Source organism: Mus caroli, chromosome 1, assembly GCF_900094665.2.
Source record: "Mus caroli chromosome 1, CAROLI_EIJ_v1.1, whole genome shotgun sequence".
NCBI classification, from domain to species: domain Eukaryota; kingdom Metazoa; phylum Chordata; class Mammalia; order Rodentia; family Muridae; genus Mus; species Mus caroli.
Genome location: NC_034570.1, coordinates 48,462,600 through 48,469,563, shown reverse-complemented (window position 1 = coordinate 48,469,563; position 6,964 = coordinate 48,462,600). Strand labels below are relative to the sequence as shown.

Here is a 6,964-nt window from a genome sequence, read left to right as displayed (position 1 = left end):
CTGGGCTCTACAACTAGGCCACATTCCTAGTCCGAAAATGGTTTTTATTTAAAGAAATTAATAATTTTAGAAAGTAGGAAAAATAAAATTAAACCTGAAACAAATATTCATTCCCCCACCTCTGACACTACCAAGAAGTGAACAATGTTATACTTTTCTTATAGTCTTTGACGATTTTTATGAATTTTTTAGAGTTAAAAACATACTATACTTGTAGTTTTGTTTCTTACCTTTTTTCTTATAGCATTGCCCATTATCAAATACTTAGAATCATCCTTTTAACAACTGCACAGTATTTCCACAGAATAAATGTAGTATGTACACTGTCATTAGCTCTTCAAATATTTTCTGTATCACAAAACTGAGGTTTGATAAATCTTTTGGACCATTCCCCCGGGAGCGATTCCCAGCCTATTTCCTTTTGTGCCACCAAACCTGTGTGGTGTGTCTCAGTTCCTCATTCTTTGTGGTCTCCAATACTGAGGGTGAGCTATGATTTCCCAGCCCTCTCCTGCTCCTCTCGCCTCTCTGTACCCTTCTATCTATGGTGTTCTCTGTCTAAGCTCTCACTGTATTAACTGTGAAGCTTCAATTCCCACACAAAAGCTCTACTGAAAATTTGCCATAGATTCTGAAGACTGTGTTCCTGTGAGACTCATTGCCTTCTAGATATGTCCAATTAAAATTATTCACCAAACAGGATACACCTTCCCCATGAAACAGCCCTCCCTCTGGTTTTCCTATTTCCATATATGACACTGCAGTTCTTCCATGGAGCCATCTCTAATTCCTTTCCCCTGGTGTCACAGTGATATACTGAGTCAATAGCTCTTCAGATTTCTTCTGCTTTGTTCTATTTTTAAAAATGTTTTCAATACATTCTCTGCATGGATTATTGTTATCTTTTTCTGAAAGTAAAATATATTGAGATATTTTAAAATTATTATAAAAATATCAAGTTTGGATTAAATAAAAGTGGTAAGTATATAAAAACAGACACATTTTAAAAATAAATTGTTTAATATGTTCTTTTGTGCTGTTCTTGGGTTGGTGGTCTGTTCTTTACATGTCAGGTGTGGGCTACATCACCTTTTTAAAAATTCCTTTGCATTTTTATTATTTCTTTATTCTTCTGCACTGAAAGTATTAATTTTCAGTACTAGCTTATTGCATTTGTTTTGTCATACATTATAGAGTGAATAACCCTCAAATAATAACATGCATTACCATGTACAATAAGCCTTGAAATTAAGATTTTTTTCCTCTTGTCTTTGGACTGTATCTCACTAGTATACTGATGATACATAGTCCTGTGTCTAAAATTATTCAAGTTAAATATATTTGGGGGGAAGAGATACACTTTAGCTATAAGTCTAATGGAGTTGTGTTAATTGTCTCAATTAACTTTTATATTATGTAATTGCTTTTAAAGTAGTTTGTTCTTGTGGCTGGAGAGGTGGCTTAATGGTTGAAAGTGTTTGTTAGTCTATTCGAGGACCCCAGTTTGGTTCCTAGCTTTCATGTAGCTCACAACTCTCTCTAACTCTAGGTCCAGTTGATCTGGTACCCTCTTCTGACATCTACAGGCACCAGACATGCGGGCGGTGCACATGCGCATATGCAGGCAAACAATCATCCTGAGAAAATAATAACAAATACGTTTAAAAATCAGTTAAAAATAATTTTGTTTTTGACTGGTTGCTGTATTTGGGGGTTCAAAATAAAAAGAAATTAAAATAACCTATAGGAGCTATTATTTCTACTCTTGCTATTCTACTGACATTTTAGTTATCCTGTGGTTGTTGTTGTTGTTACACAGAATATGACCACACACAGTATATTTTCTATATATGTATTTTTTGGCCTCCTCCTATGATCTTTACTACATTTCTGATTATGAGACAGGTAACTTAGGGGCACTGACTGTTCCTCCAGAGGTCCTGAGTTCAATTCCCAGCAATCACATGGTGGCTCACAACCATCTGTAATGGGATCTGATGCCCTCTTCTGGTGTGTCTGAAGACAGTTACAGTGTACTTACATATATAAAATACATAAACCTGTAGTTTTGTTTTTTTTGTTTTTTTTGTTTAAAGACAGGTAAAGCAAATGGTCAATGCTTGAAAAAAAATCACATTTTAGCAGTCTATAAGGAGATACACATGGCACCCAGAATAAGCCCCTAGTCCCCAAATTATACTGATTTTTAAGACAGATCTTTTTCTCAAAAAAATATAATCCCAAGCCCACATTCATGCCAAAGTTTCCTTTTAGCTAAACCTTTGCCATTTTATAAAATTATTAAAAGCGAAGTAGTTATAATCCTATGCATATACTGTAATTATATACATATATAGATAGATATAAACATTTAAAGCCTACACCCAGAGGTCAGTGTAGGATATGGAACAGTCATATATACATAAACTAGCTAAGGGATAGACAGTGTTCCATCCCAGGCTTCTTGGAGGTCACAGTCCAGGCATGATGTATGCAATGTTGTCCAGCGTGTTTGACAAGACCTGTTGAGGACATCCATTCAGTTCAGGTAGTTGTGTGGTCAGGCATGCCAAAGGGCCAAGAGCACAGATAATGGAATCTAGGCACGCCTACAGGCTTCAGGACACTGCTACCATGCCTTCTGTCTCCTGCAGGTGGTGTCCAATGAAGCTGAGCGACTCTCCCAACAACTGGAGATGATGAGCAGTGACATCAATGGGCTTGGGCTGGTGAGGCTGGCACAAGCATTGTGGTGGGTGGGGACTTCTTTCGGGTGACAGTATTCCCACAGAAGAAGCTCTGACTTTCATGGAACCTTCTGCAGTGGATGCTTTTCTTTTCACAGTTGTGGCTTCAGCTCTGTTCTGTTTGTGCTACAGATACTAAGCCTTTTGCTTCCAGATAAGTTTGTCTTTTTCTGGCAACTGCTTCCATACTTCAGCCAATTTTTTACTAAGTTCCCCCAAATCTATCCCTAGATGGTCAGCCACAATGGTTACCTGGTACTCCTTACAGAAAGCCTGGTAGGCAGACATGTTCTTCTTTTTCAGCATTTAGACAACTGACCACAAATGCAGTTCCGAGGATGTGGAACAACGGTAGCTCTCAGCTGGTGGATGTTTTAAATAATCTTTTTAGGTTCTGTAGAAGTGCCCTTATATATGTATTTTTATACCTGTTGTCACGGGATTTCCCCTGTCCAATTACATTAGGGCAGCAGGAGGCCTGTGATTGGACAGGGGAAAAGGAGGTGGGGCTAAGAGCTGGAGAGACCTCAGGGAGAGAAGCAGAAGGCCAAGATGGACTCCGACGTGAAGCAGTAGTTATATTATCATATATTATCATAAGGTTAGAATAATTGGAATAAAGCTTTTATCATTATCATTATCAATTGGTTCTGAAATTATTGTATTGACATCTTGTAAACTGAGAATTTATTGAGACATAAATCTGTTTGGTTAATTATATAAGCTTATGGGTGTTGTGATGGCCGACTGTGGGTTGGACAGTCATTGTGTGGGGCTGGCGGCAAGTGATCCACCAAGGTACTCGGGGGCTCTGGCCCAGAGAAACTGCCAAGTTGAGATCACCCGGCTAGAACCATGTGGTCTGTGGTACACCGCAGTAGTGAGGGAACATGGTGGTTTCATTTTTAATATTTCTTGTAACACCTTGTTTTTGTACTAATAGTATATCTTGGGGATCTTTCTATATTATTTAACCAAACTATTTCTCAGTATTTATCTAGGTATTGCTGTTCTTCCTTACAGAGCAACAAAATCTTTTCTTTCTATATCACCTTGATGGCTCAGTGGACAAAGTTGTTTGTTGCCAAGCCTGGCAACCTAAGTTTGATTCCTAGGAAGTCACATAGTGAAAGAGAGAACTGACTAGTGTAAGTTATCCTCTAATAACCCCACAGTTGTCCTCTAATAATCCCATGCCACATATATCTGTGACACATGCTTGCCCCTCATGTCAAAGAAATAAATGCAATTTAACATTTTTTTCAACACCCCCCCCTTCCTCATCCCTTCTATTTGTTCTAGATTTACAACTTCTGGTGGGTCTCTATTGGAGATCCTGTGCTGTCCAGTCCAGACAGACACTGAAACAAGTCTATTAATTCTGAATGGTTCCATGATTTACTGGATAAATCTCTAATCCTGTTCTCTACTGTGTTCTAGCTTCAATTTATCTTCCTGAATCTATACGCTCTAAATCCTTATAGTCATCATAGTAAGGACTAACTCAAAAGGACGATTAGTTAAGTGTGTGTAACCCATGGCTCATGGGCCACACATGAGGATAGCCATGAGTGTGTCTCAATACAAAATCATACACTTAATTACAGCTTTCAAAAGTGAACTTTGTAGATGACAATGTCATGAAACAGTATCCAGAGTCTCATACACTTTGGTCCAATTTCTTCTCAAAACACACATCTCAAGTAGCTTGACAAGAGAGGAGTTTTGACTTGTAATTAGTGTTCGCCAACTAAAAGATCAGTTATATTAAGATGGGAGTAATGGCCATGAGGATGCTGTGCATATCCTGTTACAAGGCTTCTTAGTATTTTTTTTTTCATTTCAAACCTCTTTATGTACAAGAGAATTTCACACCACCCCAGGTATATTGGTAAATATAAGTAGGTATTCAAATCAAATGTTTACTGATAATAAACCATACATTTATTTCAAAAAATATATATATAGTTTTAAATATATATAAATATGTATTTAAATATATATATAATTTTACATATATATAAATATATATATTTAAATATATATAAATTTTGTTACTTATAATGACAAAAACAAATTTGCATACACAAGATGGATATACTTATTTTTACATAAAAATTAAATCTTGGTTATTTTAAACTGTACAACAGAGTTTCTTCAGTTTTTTCAGTGTTGATATTTTGATTTTATAACCACCAATGTTGTGAAGGCCACTTCATATAAATATGTCTTACAAATGGGTAGAAGGGCCATTTCAGAAATTGTTGGAAATTCTTCTAATCCAAAGCCAAAATATATTTAATTAGTTTGCACCAAACTCAAGTCAAAATTCAAACAGCAATTATAAAAATCAAAGGTTCTAGTATAATACAACCAAAAAGATATATGAATTTTCTACTAACAGGCTGAGAACCGATGGTATGAGAGTATCACCCGTGTGTTTCATAATTAAACCGTCATGTTTCTATAAGCACACAAAACCTTGTGTGGAGAGCAAAGACGCTGCAATTCATAATGGACAGGAAGTAGGCCTGCATCTGAGCCACGGTGCTTCAGGCATGATTGTGTGGTGTGCAGGCAGCCCTGGAGGAAAGTGAGCACGCCACGTTTGGAGCCAAGGCTGTGGTAAAGCTTGGACCAGCAGAGTCAGCTCTGCCAGTAGCACCTTGCGTTTGTCAAGCATCTCACTTTGAATTTTTTGGGTGCTGTACATTCAGAAACCCTTTGCTGTTGCAAAATTTTCACTGTTCCCATATTTAGTCACAGGACCTCAGGAGGGGCAACCACCCCCAGTTTAAGATGCTGTGTCATACGTCCTGACTTCTTTTACTTTTGAAGTCCTGAGATCTACCCAAAAATCATCTTATGCTTGGGTTACAACTGGATCTCCTGCAACCAGAAGAGCCCTGACTGTTGTCCAGGCCCTAAGGACTGACTAAAGAAAAAACAAATCGTAATCTTCTTTTTTTGGATTTATTTAATGTGTATGAGTGTTTTTTGCCTGAATGTATGTGTGTGGCTGATACCGTGAAGGTGTAGTGGGTGTAGCATCTCCTGGAACTGAAGTTATAGATAGCTGTCAGCTACCACGTAGGTGCTGAGAAGAGAACCCAGAGCTTCTGCAAGAGCAACAGCGCAACTCTCCATCCTTCCTCCCACCCCCTCATCATCAACTTTTTAATTTTCAGGCTTTTAAGGCCCTGTGTTTCCAGGCTGGGCTGACCTCATGTTCTTTGCTTAGCTCACTGAGCTTTGAGTGCTGAGGTGAACACTCCTGGTCTCTGAAGGCTTGGGTGACAGCTGAAAGGTAAAATCATGGAAGTAGTAATATTTAGGGGATGAGAGAAAAAGTGAACTACATGGTAACGAGGGAAGGCCCAGATCAGCAGGAGAAAATCCCAGAGAAAAATGGGTTTAGGGAATGATGGCAGGTCTGGGGGGCCTCTGTTGGATTTGCTAACTAGGTCAATGGTGGAGTTGGAGGCAAAATGTGTCTGTTTACTAAAGTGTGGCTGGAAGGCGAGGAGGGGAGAGTGCATAGTGCAGCTCAGGGAACCCTGACTGGGCTGAGAAGGTGAGGCTACATGGAATAGCTGTGGAGAAGTCTTTTAATTTTTTTTAATGAATAAGACCTAAGCACACTAACATGATTAAGGGAGAGAAGACAGAATAAGTGAAGAGGCACGGGCAGAAATCTAAACTTGAAAGTACTAGTTTCCTGAAAGGAAATGGGAGTGAGGGTGGGAACTAGAACCCAATTAAAGAAGCTTGCCCTGCCTACAGCAGAATACAGCACGAATGCTCACCCTTCCAGCCTGCCAGAACTCTAAACTCAGTAGCTGTATTAGCTCAGTCAGGACAGAGTGGAAGGACCCTGGAAATGAGAAGCTCAAGCGAAGCATACCTGAAAATCAAAATGATCTCTATACATTTGAAGACACGGCTATGTTCTGACAGTCTAAAAGGGAGTGGAGATAAGGTATAGAAATCTGTAGAAGTATTTGTTAGAAACAGGAGCAGAAGTTGATCAAAAAACAGACTCAATACTTTTGGATAGTAATTAAAACGGTTGTGTCCTTTTCCTCCATAGTACTTGCACATGCCAGTGTCACTGCTCAGAACCAGACTATTCTGGTCCAGGAGAGTGAGGTTAGATAGTAAAGCGAAGTCTGGGAGATAATGAAGGAGAGGAAGAGAGAGACAAAGGAGGCTAGAAA

General features: G+C 38.7%; 1 pseudogene; it reads right to left on the bottom strand.

Annotated features, from left to right (window-relative positions):
• Nucleotides 1–2,460: 2,460 nt before the first annotated feature.
• LOC110291407 lies at nt 2,461–3,134 on the bottom strand (annotated as a pseudogene).
• Between the last annotated feature and the right edge of the window lie 3,830 nt (nt 3,135–6,964).